At 27.3% G+C, this 23854-nt stretch overlaps 1 long non-coding RNA gene across 1 annotated transcript in view; it reads left to right on the forward strand.

Annotated features, from left to right (window-relative positions):
- Positions 1-23854, forward strand: part of LOC132926728 (uncharacterized) — a 65020-nt gene that overhangs the window by 39212 nt on the left and 1954 nt on the right. Inside the window, exon 2 of the long non-coding RNA XR_009661513.1 lies at positions 6806-7044. This is a non-coding gene — a long non-coding RNA (uncharacterized LOC132926728). The remainder of the gene's footprint in view (positions 1-6805; positions 7045-23854) is intronic.

Raw genomic sequence — 23854 nt, forward strand, 5'->3', positions numbered from 1 at the left:
TATTTGAGTGAATAAGTATGAATAGACTTATAATGTTATGTGTGAATTAATTTATATACCGTGTAGTGTGAATCGAAAAAATAATAAAATAAAATCAGTGGCGTAGCCAGGATTTTTTTTCGGGGAGGGCTGATCAATTTTTGTAAAATATAATTTAAGATTTTTTTAGTGATCTTCATAGACCATTAAATTTAAAATAATTTTTAACTTTTCTTGATATTTCGAGGGGGGGAGGCTGCAGCCCACTCAGCCCACCCCTGGCTACGCCACTGAATAAAATCACATATAATATACATAAATGATAACTGATGATTAACTATAACTTTAAAAAAACATTAGTATAGTTATATCGTAATAGATAACATATTGTAAAGTCAAAAATCAATAAAATAAAACCACATGTACATCATCAAGAAAGTGCTCAATCACTAAGCAGGTAAAATAATTTTACTCATCCAAATTTTATAAACGTTAGCCGCCTAAACGGACTGCTAATTTTTTGGTTAAAATATTTGTACTCTCATAAATAGCACCGTGGATTTTATCTGATTTTTGTAACTCGTGGTTTTTTTATAAAAAAATGCATTGATCTGTGAGGTGTCATCTGCTAAAAAATGCGCGTTTTTAGATTCAGCTCAAAAGTTTTAAAAATTTGATTATTCCAAATAACATAATGTAATATTTGGAGTTTATTTCAGGAACACAAGTAGTGTGCAGCCTATAAACCTGCCACGGTAAGTAGGTACACCTATTAATTTTTAACGGGGGTAGCCGCTAATGTAATACCCTTTTTGACCTACGTACATCCCGTCTGTCTGATCATTCGACTGACGACCCTCCGTTATAGTGAGGCGGCGACGTTCGCGGCAACGGATCAGACACTCGTCTACGTAAAATGACGTCTTAATTGCCTGGTATACACATTATAATATAATATGATATATTTTATTATAATGAATACGAACAGCATTAACAAGCCGAAGACACGGTCGGCGTCATAAAATTAATATCGTATTATGTTTAGTATCATTAATAGCCGAATTCCATCCAGACGATGGGTCACACTATACCATATAATAATATATCTAGTATAACGCCCATATAAAATAAAAATCTGACCATTTTCCAAAATCTCACGATATTATTGTGTTAATACGGTATACAGTATCTATATTGGGAATAAGCCACCTCGTTTGTGTCAGATACTGCGAAAGCAATCCCTCAAACTACTGAAAAACGAGATAAAGGTAACAAATTTTTAGATATTAGATTGATTGATTTCCGAAGACCAATCGATGTATAATATGGTATTATAATATTTCTGTCTAGTAAATTTCGTCGTGGCTACTTTGGCGTAGGGCCGTATTGGTGTTTATTTGATATGATGTATAAATAATTTTAATAATTAATTTAATTTAAATTACAAATTATAATTATACAAATTTTTTTATGTGATCATATTATATATTTTGTTTTCACCAAGTTTATAGTTATTATCGTTTATTACAAATGTAAACTATAATAAAACCACTCAAATTATACTAATAAATTCTAACACGATAAAATTAATTGAACCTATGTATAAATTCTCAACTTACACGAAACTTTGTAACGACATCGCTAATTTGTTTAAGTTGTTAGCATTAAATGCATCAAAAATATACAATATGTAACTATCTTCTTCAAGTCTCGAATACTTCACATCCACGGAAAGTTTAAATTTCTTGTGCAAGCGTACAGCCATAGTGACTATAGTTAACAACTAATAAAATATGGTTGTTACTCAATGAATAGCGTATATTTAGTATATTATTATAGAGATTATTTTATTCAATAATGTTATCCCATTTCCAATAATAAAAATTGAAATAGTGTATACGTATACAGTATACCTATAATGTATCAAGAACGTACATGTATTATGTAACCGCTGTGAAAAATTGTAAATACATCAGGTAATAAACATTGACATCAATATTAAATACAGTCTAAATTCGATTTGTTGCTAATTAAGAAAAAGAAAATGAAATGAAAATGATATTATTTTTATGAAATGACAAACATGGAAATATGGAATATTAAAAACAAATCTTTACTGTATTCCTTGCAAGCATCATACACATCACATATTATACAGTATCGTATTCATTGGAGAAGGGTAAAATATTATTTTTATTTTTCATTATTATAATTTTTTTTATATATTGCTTATAGTTAAATGACAACTTACAATTTTTATTTTAAATTCCAAAACAGAGTATTTTTCTTAACATTCCGTATTATCTGAGTTTTTTAATAATTGAAAACCGATTATCCTATACGATATTAAGCAACAATAAAAAATATGTAATAGATAAAAATTGTAACAACGTGTCAATGATATTATATGTGACTGTGTGACTGTGTGAATATAACATATAATTAATATATAGTATATAATATATATATATATATATATATATATATATATAATACATATGTACCTTTTACCTATAATAGACTTATATAATATGTCTAACGTGTGTTTTTATTAATATATGTAAGATCGTGATAAGAAGCGTAAGTTTTTTTTTTGCACCGAGCAAATTTGTCTCTATAATATAATATCGTACCTACATAATATATATTGTATTTATATCGGACTTCCGTCTTATTATCTGATCTCGACTAGTCTTCAGACTGGTTATATTTTACACACATGTAACATATATTTTATACACACACAAACATATATACCTATACATATATAAACGCTAGTAGTATTATAAACAACCTGTACATGTGTATAATCATACGCACACAGGTGACTCAACAAACAATTCGTTTGACTGTAGTTATAACAGTTTAGCATACGCGTTATACGATTAAGATCAAGCAAGTCTTGTTATTAAATCATGGCCGAAAGATCGTATATAGGTAGGAATATATACAGGGTGATTCACCAAGCATGCTCGCCCCCTATTTTTCCCCTTTAATAATAAATCTATTCAAATTCTGATTTTTGAATTTTTAAATTTTTTAATTTCAATTAATCTACTATTAATAGGTATTTTTAATTTATAAAAATGTTCATAGATAATAAATATTAGATTCAATAAATATTTCATCTATTTTGTAGTTAGTTAAACCATTTTTAATAACTATTATTCATACAAATTAGATACCTACATACATTTTTCAAAAATTCTTATTTGGGTTCTTATTTAAAAAAAATAGAAATGTGTATCATCAAAGGACACTCCATAAATAATACAAAATATATCAAAAATGTGAACTTGGTCTTTATAAGTGTGGTGTTATTTGTTAAACATAAAAAAAAAAAATCAGAATTTGAATAAATGTATTATTAAATAAAGAAATGGAAGTGAGCATGTTTGATGAATTATTCTGTACATAATATAATATTCTGATCGTCTAAATGTTATATTTATATAATGTTTGCCTACAAGAATATAGGTGTCTGCATTTCGGCCAAACGACGAAAGCCAAAGAAATTATATAATAATGAAAATAATTGTTTTGTTCACTTCGAAAATTTAAATAATATTTTATTTTTTATGTTCATCCGTGGATCAGATAATGACTTTACTGATGAGTTACAACTACGTCGATATCATACTATTATATTATTATTCATGTCAAATGTTTTTATCAATGCTCTTCAATAATATTATGTTGTACGTATTAAATGATTATGATACACATATAGCACGACTAACGGTCACGCGTGCAATGGCCAATCTGCCAAATACTCGTATTTAAAATAATGGTACATATTATTATTTATTGAATACATAACATTATATTAAATTATTTCATAATTTTAGGCATTATAACAATGCATTTTAATTTATTTTAATTTTTAAATCAATTTTACATTACTGACGCTTCATAGAACATATTTTGTATACACTATATAAATAAGCTTATTAAACTTTGCAGGCATAATGTGTACATACGAATATCACCACATATAATTATTAGAATTGTATAAAATAGTTTTTTGCGGATTTGTATCGGGATGTATTTCGTGTGAGCTTAATACATGGCTGAACAATACTGTACCTATTTAGCTGTAATGCGCCAAGTCATAATACAATATCATCTAGGTTTGAACAAATTTGAATATTTATTTCGGAAAATCTACAAATCTTTTACAATAAACTACAATGCTGCAAATTTCAAAATATTAGTTTGAATCAAGTTCAAAATTAATTTTGAGTTTGTCTTTTAAATTTACGACTTAAGAGTTTAGACTATCCTTGATATTAATTTAAAGTGTCGTCAAAACAAACTTGGTTTATTTTATACTATAATATACTGATAATGACTTAATGGTCATATTAATTGGTGATAAATTATGAAATGTTTTAAGAAAAAAAAAATTAAATACAAAAAATATTGATTACTCTACTTCTACCCAACATCAATTTAAGTTGTTTGTTGTTGGTGTTTTCTGAAATGCGTTCGGATATATTAATAACGACAACTTTTTTTTTAGCTTTTCGATGATATAGTTTTGTAAAAAAAAGGCAAACATTATTTTTCACGTTAAATTTATGAGTATACAGCGCATTTATAATTTATGCGACTTACAAAATTTTATCATACTTAAACATTTTTAATAATTTCAACTGCTGAACCAGGTACCTATAAAGTATATTAAACGCATACTCTTATATTGTAAATTGTCATCATAAAATATAACGTCAATAAATAATAATAATATGTTTATGGTTTTACTCGATAGAAAAATTATTACATTATATAGGTCACCGTACTATAAAACATTTTTATTGTTTATGAACTATGAATGATTTATTTTTAATCCCGAACCAACATAACATTTCATGCGAATATTATATTGTATCTGAGTGGATGTTTCTTTTCGTTTATGATATAATACGTTTGAATTTGATGGCTTAGATAAAAAAAAAACAACGTAAACTATAGTATAATATGTATACTTTCGCCAATCACAATGTGTTTATTATATAGTGTAAGATAGGTAGTATGTACATACCTTTAAGTACTTAACATAACGACGGATGAAAAACAATAATAATTACGATCGATGATCGACACGAAATTGTTTTTTAAGTGATGTGTTATAAATACCGAATAAGCTGAACGGCAGATTACTAACGCTAATAAAGCTCTGAACGTTAAGAACGCTGTGCAATTCATCGACATCATTGTCGTCATTGCCGCAGTCATCTTTTGCGCACGTGTTTTAGACCACGCACATTATTCAATACGGTGATCTACATGTTATTGTATCACATTCATACAAAGCAAGATAAAAAATGACTGTATCATTAAATTTCCTGCAGATTGTGCTTAAATAAGTAATGTGTTTGATCGAAACCATGATTTGGATTTGGACACGGGTACGATTTGAGTATTTTATTTTTATGCGTGTAAGAGCGCATTTTCTCATTACCAGCGATTATTTATTAATTAAACTGTGATATATAATATATAAAAATGTATATGTTATATCAAACATGTAGCATTTTGATTTTTGATGGACACAGGTATTTTTTAAAAAACTGTCAGTGAGTTAAAACTTATAAAATTACGACGGTAAAAATGTATCAATACTAATAAACTTTTAGGTAGGTTAGGCGTTTTTAGAGTTTTTACACATTTGAGTCTTATACGTTTTATATACGAACAGCTGCTATAATTATTGGACATTTTAAATCGATAGTTTTTATAATTCGTACTATTCGTAGAAAACGTTGAACTATATTTTAATAATACAAGTGAATACATCCGTTTATTCAACTACTATATGAAATTTTTATAAATAGCTTCACTTCGTAAAAATTAAGATGAGTATATATTATAAAATGTTTGAAGATTTGGTTTATTTAATGGTACAGTGGTGTTATTTTGGTAACATACCTACTAATATTCTTCACGTTGTACAGTTTCTTTACTTTAAATCCAAAACATTTCACTTAAATATCTATATATTCTATATGTACAGTATTTACTATACGTAGAAACTGCATCAATATTATTCCTTACACATAATATACATTATACAATAACAGAATTCTGGATGGTTTTAGATTAATACGATTTATACTAGTAGACTTTTTAACGCTCGAACACGGATTTTCAACTCAATCATTATCGGTATTTTGTTTTAGTTCTGTTTAAAATATACACAATATGTTAAGATCAAATGGTCGTATAATACCAACAAACATATATAATATATATTATATGTATATTTATTATTTATATTATATTTTATATTCACGCATTTTCAACGATTGTTCGCGATTAAACGTTTCCTACGCGTGCAAAATACATATTATTACTATCGTTGAAAGCTGTTTCAAAATCTTTTCGCACCCGTCACGTGCATTCCTAAGTCAGATAAGGTTTAGTTGTTTTGTTTATAATATTGCAACACACTTCTAAATATGCTGCTTGTTTATGGCACTTAATTATTACTATTTAGATAAACCTAAAATATTAAACATTTTTTTCACAACATTTTCTCGACTTTTTGGATACGTATTATTATTTTTGTTATTGCATTATGTTTATTATCATACGCACTACAGTAGCTTACCTGCTCGACTTCACAACTTAACATGAAGATAATAAGTGACAAAACGATAATACCGTTATGTATTATAATATAATATAATTTTGTTTGCGGCATGTAATTTGAAATCATTATTATTATTATTTTGATGTTTTATTATAGCTGCTTGTCCGACGGGACAATGCGCTTGAAAAGGACGCATAATACACCTAATATATTAATAATATTTTTTTCCAGGCTTTGCGTCCCGAATATATTATTTAATATTATTCACATTATCTTGATAAATCAACGCGCGGCCAACTGTACATGACCGAAGAGGACAGAGACAACAGCGGAAAGAGAGAAAAATTAATAAATTAAAAAAAAAAAAAACAAAAAACGGTTTTCGGTAATTTACCGTACCTGCGTGGCGAGACCACACGCGACATGGCTTGACAGCGTCTTGAAGTTTACGATGATGCCGGTGAACAACGGTTAGTGTGGTCTGTGTTTATATTATTAATATTAATAAATATTTATATTATATATATATATACATACATATATATAATACGCATAATAATATTGTAATGTAAAATATAAGAATATTTTTCCCCTACGTATTTTCATATTCAAATGACTTAATACAACATTGGCCAAACTAATCTAGAAAATCCAATCTGTCGACTCGCGTTCGCATACTGAAACGTATGTATAACTTAAAATATAATCATTATTATATTATTATACGTTTAAATACATACAGTTTTTGTATAGAACGGTGATGAAGATAACAATATAATAATATTATATTATAACGGTAGTCACGGTCAGACTATGGTGGATGGTGTATGATTGTTGACATATTGTTGAACGCCAACTATACTATTCACCATTCGCTTAAATTATAATGACATGTAATATATTATAATAATAAGCAGGCTAACATGTCGTGAGTTATAAACCAGCTCCTTTTTTGCACTCATTGCCAATGTATATTATTTGAACACAAAAACTAGCTGCTTCGTATACTCTGCCGCCGCCGATTTAATGCATTATTATTATTACTATTATTTCACGGGGTGCAAACGAATTGCAGCATAAATCACGATTTTTATTTCACTTATTTTGCTCCCTGTAGCAAACGCGTTTAATGCGCAAAAGCGAACGATTTCGAAACGACCAGACGAAAAACATAAATCTTCACATCGGATGTACGCGTTTATTATATTATATATGCATAATATATATTATAATACATAGGTATAGAGCACGTTTGTTGCAATATTATGCACTGGTTCGTGGGTGGTTGCGGGCAGACGAGGATCGTTGACATATTGTCGGTGAGAATTAATTTCCAAAAAAAATAATATACGTATACGTAGAAAACGATCATTTTCATACGTCATCATTATCATAATATTATATAGAGCACTTGTTGCAGCAACTTATGTATGTAGGTACAATCGTAGTGTTGAAATTATAGTAAACGTATTAATATGTGATCCACTTGAATAATCCGCAATTGATTTCGGCGTGACGTGTATTCTGTATTATAATAATTAATATATATCTTATAAATTGTTTCAATAATGCATAATAATATATACACTGTGTTCTGTTGTTTTCGTTCTAAATGGTATTTTTTTTTTTTGTCAAAAAGCATTTGGGGTCACTCTCGTTTGTCACTCATCGAATTCACATAACATATAAATTATACTGATCATCGAATCAGTCCCATATAGTATAAAGATAATTTTACTAATTTTAAAACGAAACAAACGCTTGTCATCAAAAAATAATATATGTTGATTTGCTCATAATATATTATGCCATGCGGTGATCTAAATTTTTATCATATAACATTTATGTCATAAATACAATTTGGATTTCGATTACTGCAGGAGATATGTAGTCTTATACATTCTTTTTCAAAAATTTGTTGAAATTATTACCTATAGCCATTACGTAGAATGCACTGCTGGAGGACGATATCTATGATTATGAACGATTTTTTTTTATGTATAAGTCAAGCATAACTGCAATATAGATGTGACAGTGTAATATATAATGGGTAGTGGTACATATATAAAAATATAACCATATATTCCATATGTAGTCCCCATCAGCAAGTCTGTACCATATTATGAGATAGTATTATATAAATTTAACGACAATGAAATAAATAAATAAAGCGCTCGGAAATTTAACTATTGGCGCATATGAGTATAATATGACTATTTATAATCGTAAATAACACAGATGACTGGGAGAGTATAAACTACAAATACTGCTCAAAGTATAAACCTACTCAAAACAAGAAAATATATTATACTTATATAGTATTATACATATGTTTATTAATACAGCTCTATTATCTAATACATTTTAATCCAACTATTCCAACCAGTGTCAAACCAAAATATTGTCAGGTTACATAGTTAAGTTTCATCAAATAATAAAATTACATCATCCATCCTTTGTTAGATCACACAGCAATTATATCACATTTAAATCGTTTATTCAACTAAGACCAACTGAATGCCTTTTCATAAATTAACAAAACATTTAAACACACAAACGGCAAATGAATATGAAATTGATTAGGTACTTTTAAAAGTAAACACTTGCTATATTTACAAAACACATTTTTTTTTTTTAAGTATATTTTACCCATTGTTTGATTATAGTTGGAGCGTGGAGAAAACTGTGTAGTTGCTTCTTCATTAAAAAAAATATTTTAATGTATCCTTTCTTATGACATACTATAATCAATAAGATATTTAAATCTACAGATATATACCTAACTTTTTATATGTTTGTATTTCTTTTCTATTTTTTTTTCATTCAAACACTAATTTTTGTTTTTTATAAGACTAAAACTCGATATTTTAGAATAATTATAATTACATAATTACTAAATTACATAATATAACTATATTTTATGACTTCTTACTATCTCACCCAAAAGAATTAAGAGGACATTGTAATCCTACATATTATATTAAAGTAACAAGTATCTACACACATGTAGTATAGCAAATCTGCATATCAACTACATTTTAATTAGTTAAAGTAAATTTACTCGAATGTATAGAGGGGAATATCAACTGTGAAAAGAGTTTTTTCAATATTTTTATTTTAAAATATATTTATAAATACTAAAATAATTATTTTTTCATGTTCATATATTTCATTTTTAAATAAAAATATAAAAAGAAACTCGTCACTCGTGCACACTGCACAGTTAATATTATAAGAATATTAATTAAAAAATAACTGTATAATACAAACTTATTATTAAGTATTTTCAAACTTTCATGATACAATGTTATGTTGGGTTGTCCAATTATAATATATTATATACGTGGGGTTTTTCAACTGTCAACAAAATACATTTGTTATATTAAAAAAAATCTTTCAAAATAAATATAAACATATAATACAATATGTTTATATTTATTTTGAAAGATTTTTTTTTTGAAAATTGCGTAACGCTCCAGTTTGCGTGAGGTAATTTTTACTAGTTAGGTAGCTTAAATCGAATATTTATATCAGCCCATCAGCTGCAGATGGTCACCAAAAATGACAGCCCACGCAGGTATCATATCGGTACATAATTTTCGAGGGCCACCAAGTGTGTTCGCCGCGTAAACATATCTGTAATTCTGTAATCTGACGCTTGCTGGTAAAGCAAAGACTTAGTAAAATAATTATTATCTTAATTAAAATAATTGACACGTTTAATCTGATTTTGATGCTCGTTACTAGTATAATATTGAAATGAACCAAAATCTATAGTCTATTAACATTTCACTCGTTTTATTGAATTTTTTTTTAATATTTTCAATGTATTATACTCCTTATGACTCAATTATCGCGTATAAACATGAATCCAGGTTTTAGTATAATATTTTTGTTTAAAAAAATCATTAATTAGATTTTTCTCCTAGATTGAATTGCATACGTATAACTATAACACTATGTAATATATATATATAATATTGATGTTTGAAATTCACACGTGTAAATTTATTTGATAAAAATTCACAATTTCACCATAATAAATTTTTAAAACAAATTCTGAAATGTGGTTGTAATTATAATTATTATTAGATAGGTTTCTAAATGCATATATCCGTATTTATAAACGTAAATACAACGAATATAATGTGCCTTTATAATAATAAAAAGCATTATGATGAGTTTTATAATGCAAATTATTGAGAGAATAAAAATTAATCATTTTAGGGTCTCGGTGGAGTAGATAAAAAATGTAAAATGTTAAAAACTCGTCATCATAACTATGTGTAATAAAAAAATAGGCAATAATGGATGTCCAATATATATAATAATTATATAATTCGATGTGCATTCGGGTTATAAGTATTATTGATATATACGCTGAGGTGACTATAAAAATGTGCAAAACAATATAATGAAATGTATTTGATGTTTGTATAGAAAACGTAATTAATAATGTAATTGATATCGTCCCCATAAGATAATAGTTATTCCTTGTATCAATTATAATTTTACCAATTAACAACGTTAAATTAACATATACTAAACAAGTAGTTAAGTAAGTAAGTATCTAAGTTATTATAAACAGGTTTAATAATATTGTTAAGTGTAATATTGTTTTTGCATCAATTGCAATTTTATTTTATCGAATTAAAAATAACTTAAAGAAGTTATACTATTTTGTAAATGTGATGTGAAATTAAATTGTTTTGAATATTTAAAATTCAATTTTTATAAAGTTTTATATTGGTAAAATTTTAAATAGATTCCTGGAAAATTCATAAAAATGTATTAAATCGAGTGTTTGCTTAACCATCATTATATATAATATCGTTAAATAAAACATTAACACATTATAAACAATAGTCGATCTTTATAAATTATAACCCTCGTAGAATATAGAATTAGTCTCATCTATTCTTGGAAATCAATATATTATTTAAGAGTTTTGACCCATATTGCTTAGAATCAACTCTCTTGAAAAAATTTCAAAATTCATAATAACTTTTCTATTGATTGTTTTGTTTTCATTTTGCATAATAAGCACTATAAACGTAAAAACTGAAAAATACTTTAAATTTTTGTTTAGAGGATATATTTTATTATTAAGTACCTAGTTACAATATATACATTATACATATTATAACTAAGTGTGTAATATTATAATTTTCGTTAGTTTAGGTACCTGCAGGTATTTTCGTGTCGATTTTTATTATTCTTTGTACATTTATATAAGTTATCTACCTAACTATATAATGCAGTAACTGCGTCTATATACATGAAATATAATAACGTTTATACTATATTATAGGTAGGTAACTCGTATACATAATATAATACATCGGTTGGTGTAAGACGCACGTCGATAGTAAATCTATGTAAAATTATTCATAATTAAACGAAACCGTGGTCAGGTTATTTTCGATTGCATCAAATCTGATGTCGATTTTATCTATGTAAATACCCGCCACGATCGTTATGACTCTGTTGGCATCATTCGTCGTCAGAACAACAGTGGTAATTTTTTATAGCTATTTTAATATAACGTAACTGATAATGTTCTTATAATAACTTCATGTCCAGATCCAATGTATACGGATAGTATAAGAATAACAATACATTTTAAGTTTTATAAACAAATAAAAAAAACTGCTGTTATCGACACATGCTGTTCATTATTACACATGGGTTTAATATTTTTGTTATGATGGTATATTAATTTGGCTGTTCCAACTACCAAAATAAATATTAATTGGTTTAAGTCAAAGCGGTGTTGCGTAGTATAATACGTCAGTGAAATGTTCTAATATGTTTAATGTTTTACTACCATCAATTATTGTAATATGAGATTCAATTAAAATTCAAATTCAAACCAAGGAAATAATATAGTCGACGAATAAAATGTTGTTTTATAAATACATGTTATGAAAACAAAAATGTATTGATACGATATTAGTATATTGGTTAAACACTTCTTATTTTTACACTTGAGAAAATTTAACACTGAGAGTGAGAGATGTTATCAAAATACAATGATACTGACACAAGTTATATACTTTAATCGTATTTAAACAGTGTTAAGCCATTTGGTGTCAAATGGTAAAAATTTGCAAGCGTTCCTCTTTTCCTTAACCATATGGGTAGGATCACGAGTAAACCATACAGATCAGAAAAGGTTGCTCTATGAATAATGTATATTATAAATCATTATTAAATCTATCACCCATAATATACGTATTTTATTATCATACTTCATAAACGTAATTATTACCAACTTATTTAATAGGCAGATGTATAGTGTATACACCTTATGGCTATATATATATATATTAATATTATATATTGATTGAATTGGCACAGTATTTAAATATTAAACTGTGGTTATTGAGTCTATAGATGTATTGCTGCCATCTAAGTACACCAATCATCAAGTCATCATGTATATTGATTTTTGCAGACTATACATTGCAATAATTTCAAATTTTAATCTTTTTTTATTTTTATTTTACTATAATTGAATCTACCTATTATAATATATGCGGGTGTCCTATATTACTTTACCAAGCTGAGTTGCGCTTTGCGCCAAGAGATATGTCCTCTTTGAAGCTTTATATCTCCCATTCATATTAATGGGACCATATTTCCCTGCTAAGTGTTCTAAAGTGTCACGTACGTAAAAGACATGCTGAACTTGGCAATTATATGAGATCCAAGTAGTAGTAATAACATTATAATAAGAAGCAAATACAAGACGTCAATTATGTGTATACCACGAAACGGATTGTTTTTAATTCCGAGCGACTAAATAGTAAAATAATCTTGAAATATGATAGAATAGTATACCTACCTACTTATATAATGTATACGTACACTGTAAAGTATAAATCAATGATTTAATGACTAGACAGATATTATATTGTACCGATACCACGGGTTAAAAGTCTTCGTGGTATCGCTAATCCCCGTGCAAACCTCATGCAATCAAAGAAAAAATATTGTAAATGGAATTGACAAATTATATTTTTTAAATTATAATTTAAAAACAAAAAGAGTTATATAATATGGTTCATAAATTAAATTATTACTTATGTATGGCTTAAAAAATTAGTTAATAATATAATTAAAACATAATCAGTTTTAGAAATTTCAAAATTAACAGATATAATGATATTTTGTTATATCATATTAAATCCTCGTCTTGCGTGTTAATACTTAGATCAGTTAGATCAACAGATCAACAATTTTTAAATGATAACCCTCTTTAGCAGTTGGCTCTATGTTAACGTAGATCTAATAGTTTTATTGTATTAGAGTATTAGATTTTCATTAATAATTTATATTTTTGATTCTCTGTGCGTATAATAGATATACTCGTTAGTTGCAAGTTCGCAATTTTTTGGGAATTATTTCTCATTTGCTTAATCTATATTACAATTAACTGTACGTTCGATTATCATTAGTATACTTACTATAATACTATTATATTTAGTTAAATATTTTGCAAGTATGATTTTCATCATTCCCTAATGCCCGATGTAATATTTATAAACGATTTCTACTGCACATTATTTTTGTGTCGAGTATATTATAAGCGAATAAAAAGCACCGTCATCCGTGATATAGCCACACGACTGTTTATACTGTCTTCCGGTATTGCTGAACGTTACTCTCGCAGACAGATACTACATGCATGTCAATCAAGTTACACATCGTGGGAGGGTTTGATATATTTTATTTTATCCGTATAGATTATATATAATATAAATATATTTTATTTTACAGTGGTAGTATTGTGCGGTAAATGTTATTTCGACCATACCTACACGACTCCACATACACATACACATTACTGCAGGGGTGGCCTTTAATGTTAAATTTTATATTTATAAATCGTGTCCAATATTTGACTATTTTTTTTGGTTTTATTTACAAATAAAGTAACATTTTGTGAAAATAATTTTGTATAATAAAATAAAAATATATTAATACGAGTTATTGAATAGTTACAAAAAAGTAAATTAAAAATTAACCATAAAATATATTAAATTAAAATTGCTTCAAAACTTTGAAGTGTATATATTACTTACCTATTTTATACGTAATAATGTTTTAATTTATCCCATGGTAATGAGTATATATAATTTTAATATAAACAAACAATCGTAGTGCACCATGTATATGTGCATAATTCTGAACGTCAAATTGGTTAAATAACACGATGCACATCTCAGGAGAAACATCGACTTATCAATGGGAATCGAAAATACTGTAGGCATTTCCTAAAATGCAGATTTCTGCACGCCTAATATGCGCATTAAAATAATTACAGTTGTGGACAGATTGTATAGGCGTCAACAGTGCGTATATTATAATATATAATACTCGTATTATTACATTACACAGCGTAACTATGTATAATATATATATATTTATATATACGATGTCTAACGCCGAGAAAATCAATCGGTTATAAATTAGAAGCCTATTACATACTCGGACGGTAATAATAATTATAATACGTGAAATATTTTACGACGATCCGTGTGTCCGACCGCGCATTACAATATTATCGTCGACGGTCAATATAATATGCACGTGTAATGCCGAGATATCGAGTGTGATTATATTATTATTATTATGGCCGCACGCCTCGATGAAAAACAACAATATTAATAACTATAATAATAATAATATACGCAAACGTCTTATCTTTCAACATTGATTTCACGCACGTGTGTGTGTACGTATGGCGAGAGTTTGGTCAGTGTCGCCGGTAAGTTCCACTGCGACCGCCACGGGAAACGCTATTCCGTGGTTCACACGCCCACGGTCTCATTAATATTACTATGTAACTGTTTATTTATTTATTATAATTTTTTTTTCTTTACCACCGCCATCTGAGAAAACCGTAAAAACGGCCTTGACTTTGAGAAATCGCTGATTTATACAACGATTATTATATGCGGGCGTTGCACATGTCGCGACGGCATAGTACTATACAAATTAAGAGATGGCAGCTGTCAAATTGTCTGTATGACATTATGAAAATGCCGATAAAATTTTCCTCAGTTGTATACTATTAGTTATTACAAGAATATTTGTGATTAAACGCGCACAACCAAAAAAAAAAATCGAAGAATTTATACGAATAAGATGACCAATAGCAATATGCCAATACAATTCCGATACCAATAATAATATTAGGTATAGTTACCGTAATACGAGGCAGTGCCGTAACTAGCGTGAATTCTAGGGGTCTATTGTACCTCTAAAAGGACCTCATCATTTTACGTGAGAGGCCCCAAGACTTTGACACTAAATTATATTAATAGATATAAAATTTGACTTGCACCTAGGCCCCCAAATCTCTAGTTACGAAATTAACTATCAAGTATTAGTAATAGTTTATTATTTCGATTGTTGTTGTTGACTTTGTGAGCGTTCCTCAATGTGGTTGTTATTAAGCCACAATTCCGTGTTATAATGTCGTAGAGTTCTGTGAGCGGGAAATATACACAAAGTGTTTGGAACGTAGGGTATTTCGTCAGGGGGGGTCGTGTTTATAGACACACATATACCTACTACGCATATGGCATAATATTATTAAGGGTATAATATGTTACGTTCTATAGTGGCACTGAAATCGATTTTAATTCATATATCGCAGAGATTGTGAGATAAGATGATATACATTTTTCGACCAGATGGGCGGCCGGAAGCTTGATTGTGCCTGCCTACACATTATTGGATTATTCACGCTGTAGTTAATCTATATACACATTTGCGCTGAGAATATTTTAAGGACAATCGCGCGAAAATAATGTCACCCCATGATTAGTAGAAAAGTTTTCGTATAGCGACCGCGATGCGTACCTATTATGTATATAGTATATACTACTTATATACTTTACAATATAGTTATTTATTGTAGTTTGCAATGTGGAAAAATCGAAACTCATACTGTGTTGGCGCATATTCATTGGCAGCGTTCAAATTACATTAGCGTAGGGTTCATCATCGGCTAGGCCGAAGTCAGCAAAATATTTTTGTTTTTTTTGGGGGGGAGGGGGTCTGAACCTTAAGCCCCCCCTTTTTTATCTACGGCCAAGAATTCATCGGATTGATTGTATGTCTATATTAATTGTATAAACAATACAAATCTCTTGATTTACAGGTGCAGCTCTATATTATATCTAGTTAAGTTGATTAATGATTTCGAGCACAAAAGTCAGTTTTAATTTAAAAAAACCCGTTGAAATCTATTCGTTGATAAAACGAAACGAGTACGTATCATTAATACAACGCCAAAAATACGAACTACATTTCTTACAACAGTTCAGCAATTATTTTAGTAATATAATCTATATTACGAGTTTATGATAATAAATTGTATGCATATATTTTATTGTTTAACGATATTGGTCAAGTCATCGTATCTAATCCTACGTTTTCAATATCAGCAAATTATTGGTACAAACATTAAGGGTAATGTTTTAATTTGATATTGTTATTGAACCATACAAAAATAACACTTAAATTAGTTTCTTAATGTGTTTTTATATGTTTTACTTGCATTTACAAACAAATAATTCAGTAGTTATATTGATTTATTTATTTTGTTTTTACTGTATTTGAATATAAAAGACGATTGACTAGCGATATTTATGAATAACGAAGATAAAACGCAAATTCTACGTATCGTAATTATTTGGCCATTTAAGGCAGGAATCTAAAACGCAGTAAAAAATAAGATAAGAGGAGATAAGTAGATTAATGATAACTGATAAAAACTAACGTGCATAATATAATGCAATAAAACGTGGGAGGTATAGAATATTACTGAAATCATATGAACAACCTAATATTATGATTAAATGACCATTAAATGAAAAATAGGACATTATGAGGGTCAACTTCGATAAAAACGATTCGGCGAATTTTGGGTTATCTCAAAAACACATGTAACAGACACCAATCAAATTATATTATTGAAATCTAAAAAACACATGCAAATTGTTAGTAATAAATAATAATATATTACTTAACTTAGGAATAGTGCTTCAAGAAGAATGCTTCACATTTTTTCAATTGAAGATATACATTTCTATATAGTAGGTATATAAATTAATTTACCTATTAATCTATACATATTCATTGTCTCAAATAGAATTTTTGGTGATATAAACACCACAAGACATATAATTATTTGTCCAAACAGGACATATGTGAGGTCAATTTTCTCAAACGGTGAACTTCTTACGATTTTATAATATTTTAAATTTTCTATTTATCGATTAGAAATTAAGGACGCATGTAAATTCCACCGATTGTGACCTTTTTTCATGTCAACTCCACTGTTAATTTTTTACAGCCTGTAAAAAAATGTAAATTCCACTGGTACATTTTTTTACCTATAAAAAATGTAAATTCCACCGGCAAGTACATAATTTTATTTTTATTTAAATATTCGGGATTTATCCTTTTCTTTGAGATAAACTAATTAGTATTACAGTATATAGGTATAATATAAAGTTATTAAACACGCAATAACAATAAAACTAGTAAGCAATAATAAAATAATAATAAGTTACAATAGGTAATAGGTACATAATTTATGAATATTATACTCAGATACTTATAATATAGTTATATCATTTCTTACACAAATTTAAAAAATTATATAATAATTAATAAAGATCACTATTTGGTAGTTGAAAAAAATTAAAATAAAACACACATAAGCTGACAGTTGATGTGTAGCTATACTAAAAATATTTTTAATCTGTGGATTTTATCGAAGCTAACATGTTTACAGGCCAAAAATACGTATCGGTGGAATCTACATTTTTTTTTCGGGTAAAAAAATCGTACCAGTGGATTTTAAATGTTTAAAATTCAACCCAAAAATTGACTACCTATAAATCTGTGGAATTTATAATTGCCCGAAATTAAATAATATCATTAATCATTATAATATATATATATATATATATTGAAATACATTTTTTCTATTTTTTAGTAGTTTTTAAAATATGGTAAGATTTATGACATATCCACACTTTATTTTTGCACAAAAAAAAGATGTATTTACGAATAATGTTATAAAATGTATTAAAGCATTATTACACTATTAAAGATTGTATAAAAAAAATGTATATTTTGAAATAATATCGTATTTATTCAAAAATATGGAAATATTCGTAATAGCGTATTATGTATAAATGTACTTTTATAATTTTATTATGTTTTGACTATGCATTTAAGTGGGCCATTAATCTTGTCTTATATCATATTTTGTTTAAAAACTCGTAATTATTTTGAAACTACGCAAAATTTTGTAAAGATCATAATAAACTATTATTATCCTTTTAAGTAATTTGAGTGTTTGAATATTGTATAAAATCGTTTGCACATTTTATTCGTCCGTCTTTTAATATTTATAAATGTATGTATATATAAAAACAACAACAACAATAAAAAATACAAAAAATAATAATAATATAAAAAAGCAATTATTTTATAACAGCCCCTCTTCGAGGATATTATGTTTTATTTTTCGTTAAATGGTTTAAGACAACATGATTTATTCTAAATACCTACGTATTAAATAATACGATAAATGATGCGGTTTTTTTTTAAATTTTTTTTTCTTTATTTTGGTCCCGTTTCTAAAACCACCCCCGTCGAATTATGTCAAACAAATCACACGTTTCTCATCCGAAGTAAGGTATTTCCAAATGAATTATTTTTCAGTTGAAGCCTGTCAGATGTTCAAATTTTGTGTACGGGTTGTACAACACAATAGGGAAAATGCACGTGAATCTAGTGGTGAAAGCCTGAGGCAGTATTATATACAATATTGTTTGTTGGTGGGCTTCGCTAATCGGCAAATTTGACCCGACTAATAGCTTGGCTTCGATGGCGTTTAACAATTAATTATAAAACAATTAATTATGTTTAAATTGTTTTTCATTCTTTTTTTACGTTACTCGATTTAACGATTTAAAAATGGAATGCTCCGGGCCCACACACACGCATGTAGTTTACCTATAGGTATATTGGAAATTTCGACGGAAGGCCGACGTTTAGCGCGTTTAACCCTCGGAATTGACTTGTTCGCATAATGGCTTCAGAATAATTATTATTATTGTTACCGCGGGAGATATCCGTACCTGTACGGATGGTGATCACCTCAAAGGTGGGACGTCGGGAAGCAAATCTACCAAAGACGTCTTAATAGAGCTGTCCAAAAGGAATCAGAGATGGAGGAAAAAAACACTGACGATAAATCACGGAGCATCTGGCAAATTACCGGTTGATTTTGGTTCAAAATTGAGATCACCGGGCAACGGATAAATAATAACACCCGAATTGTTTTTCGTCATCCCTCTGGCTGATGTATGAGGTTTAAATAGCTGTTCGTATTCGAGAGGGTGGTCCATAATAAACGACGGAAAGAAATAACAACCAAAAATGGGTATACAAAAAACTCTAAGATACATCTATATATTAGTTACCGAACTCGTGACGGTTTCGTTATTTTTTTTATTTTATTAATTTTTTCCTCCGCTATCACCGATCAGATTTTGAGATCAAATATTATTAAATCGTTGAATCGTTTGGAAACATGGATAAAAACTATTCAATTAAAATGCAGAATAGCAAATACTGTATTGTATATACAGAACGTGTCATAAATTAACTTTTTTTATTAATATAAAAAAATAATCAAGCAACATAAGGTATCAATTTCTATTTTATTTAATAATTTATAAGTTATAATAATTAATAAATAAGAATTATGAATATCAATTGATTTTACCAACCGTGATAACTTTCTTACATTGATGTTTTATTTCTAATTCTATTTTTAATACTGTGGATGCTGATTGCACTCATTAGAGTGGCATACACACTTGTTTTTTTAATGGGTCAGGTGTATATAATTTTAATGACATTTTGAGAAAAATTAAAACTTTATAATACTTGCTCAAAATAACTTTTATGTGCTGCTGTTGGTTCGTTAGCTGATGACTAAATTTCAATATTATACAGAATAACAGTAATGTGAAAAGATAAAATTCACTCAGGTTTTACTTATAGTTAGTTTTAAATTTTATATACGAGACAAAAGACAATATTTTCAGTATTATACATTTTTTATTTTATTGATGTGGTCAATCTAAAAATGTATTTAAGTTGGTAAAACATAAACAAATAACACGGTTTGAAACAATAAAATCGTAATGATTATTAATTTATAAAAGAAAAATGGTATGGCATATGGTAATTTGTTATTTTCCGTATCATGTATATACATTTAGTTTCTAAACTATAAGACTTAAAAACGGTTATTGTCAACAAATTTATGGTTGTGAAATCAAAATGTTCAAAATAAGTTGTAGAGCCATTTAGTTTAATTATACCGTTATGCGCATGACGTATAGTTTCAACGATGGCGTGCGTTATCTGTCTTTAAATCTGTGTAGAAAATGTATTTTGGAACAAATTAAGTAATCATTTTATTATTAATTTTTTATTTCCGAAAAATTGTTATAAGAAACAAACTATTCGTAATATTAAAATATTTGAAAATAAATAATGGACGTCCGTGATTGGCTACAATGATGAATAATATATTATTATTATGTTATTATATTTTCGTTTTCAAAACCACGGCATTCGAATTGATTGCAAAACCAGCTAACTGTTTTTATACTACAATAATATGTTGATATATTTTACTTAGTTTGACAGAATGTAAATAAATTGGACACAAAATATTTTTAAATGGGAACTCGAATGCTTTATAAACTAAAGTGAATGAGAAATTATCCGAGATATGTTTGGTATTTTGACGTTAACACGTGGGTAGCATTCAATCTGACACTTCTTAGAATCTACTTGATCTACTGTATTAAGATACTCATTGTAGATTAAATTTTAAATTGTTTCTTAGGTGTTTATCTTCAACCAAAATCACTAAGCTTTTATGGTTTGAAAACTAATATTTCGGCGATGATTAAAATTAAAATAGTGAATTTGTGATTAGGTTGGTATTAATCGAATCGAATTAAATGATCACCATTATATTATGTTTATGCTAATTTATTTTAGTTTAACCGTCACCAACAATCAAAATTATATCTTCCATTTTAACTAAATTCATATTAAAACTATATTGAAATGTAGCAGTAGATACCATCCTCGTGTAGGTATACCTACGCGTTATTCGAGCTTGCATTTTCTTAAATATAGAGCAGAGCTAATTTTTAAATGAAATTCCAAACTGTAACATTAATATGATAACATTTAATCTGCTTTAATTGATTGCAACATGTTTCTGCTGAGTAAGATTAATGGTCACTACAAGATATTGATCCTATTATGTATATATACTGTTGTAGCTACTCTATGAAATCGATCTTTTTTCGAAAAGTTGTTCATTTCATGAAGTGGAAACGGCTTTTCTACACTTTTAAAATACGAAAATATTTCACTAAATGATCGATTAAATTTTATAGTTTATTTTTTTTTTACAAAGTCGTCTTATTGACTTTCATAAAATAAATTATTTACTGTACACAATGTATTATTATTATTATTAGTTATTTAATGTATAATATACACACGATTATTGTTTATTTATTTATATAATATATATATATATATTACTATAATACTATTTTACATATATTCAATTAAATTGTATTGATTTAAAGAACAGTTAATTACTTAAATTATATTATTTAATATTAAATCTAAATACAAACATTTAAATACATCATCTTATATAAAAAAAAAAAGAAGATTAAGAAGTTTATTTTAAGTATACCTATACACTTACTTGTTTAAATTATTATTTGAGCATGTTAATGAGTTATGACAATAGTTGTAAAATGTGATGCTATAGATACCTATAATAAGCACATACTTATTACTTTGATTTTAGAAGCACTTTTATATTTACAACATAGTAACCCCTAACTTCCTGATAAAACATTACAACTTTGATTGTTTCACACAAATACTTATCGATTGTTAAATAATTCGATAATATTTCTACATTTAGGCTACTTGAAATATGTTGATTTTATATTGAGATTGATGTAATACAGTGTTCAAAAAAATATTAAAATTGTATCAGGAGATTATAGAAACTCGTAAGTATTTATTATAAAAATTAATTTCAATTAAAATGATTTATTTGTTTTAGAAGTAGTAATCAGTGATATAAATACAACAGATTATCATAACTAATTTTCCTTAAAATATCTTAAATATCTACGAATACAAATTAAAACAAATTATCATTATTATTGTTTAGTAAATACTTACTATACTTATATAAACTTAAAAAAAAATATGCAACTCAGTTACTTGTACATATTACTGTGTATTATTTAACGTATCTATTTATAATATATACATTATAAATATAACTTAAATTCATATAGGTAAGTTAAAAAACATGTACAGTATTAATATAACATAAATAAATAATAATATTAATCTTGTGTAGTAAAATGTTTCATTCCATAAAGTGAATTACAACTTTGTGAAAAAAGTTACACGGTATAAAATTGGTCGTAGTAACCATTATTGTATTTTACAAAGTGGCTACGATACATACATTTAATATTTAGTGGCATAGACACATAGTGTTTAATAATTCTCTATTTACTATACATTTATACTATTATTATAATAATTCTGTCACGCAGTTTAAGCGATTTCGTGTTTTTTTTTTATATATGACAGGGTTGCAGTAAGGTGAACAGTTCATCGCCTGCATAATATATACTATTATTTACGTACTGTAAGTTCTGCATTAGAAGTGAAATGAGTGATATGATGCATGAAAATCTTACATAATTTTATAGCATACATTCAATTATTAACCTTACTAACCTTACTTAACGAAACATGACTGTCTGCTGCAGTACTCAAAAATCAAATTTGACATATCGCATTAAAGTGTACTTAAAACGTTTTAACTGTGATTTGTGATATGGCCGACAGAAAATGTTCCATTGTATTATAGTAGAATGAATTATGTGTACATAAATATAACTGTTCAATTTTCGGTTTTTCATATTATTATTTCCAATATTATAATCACGTTTCGTATTCATTTTTTAATTTGTATAAGTCTCATTGTCATATAATAACTTCCATTATTGATAAGTGGACAATAATACAATTTTGATGGTCGTCAACCAGAAAATATCAGCTAACATAATATGCGTGAAAACAATTATATTTTTTCCATAAATACTT

The sequence above is a fragment of the Rhopalosiphum padi genome, chromosome 3, assembly GCF_020882245.1.
Source record: "Rhopalosiphum padi isolate XX-2018 chromosome 3, ASM2088224v1, whole genome shotgun sequence".
NCBI classification, from domain to species: domain Eukaryota; kingdom Metazoa; phylum Arthropoda; class Insecta; order Hemiptera; family Aphididae; genus Rhopalosiphum; species Rhopalosiphum padi.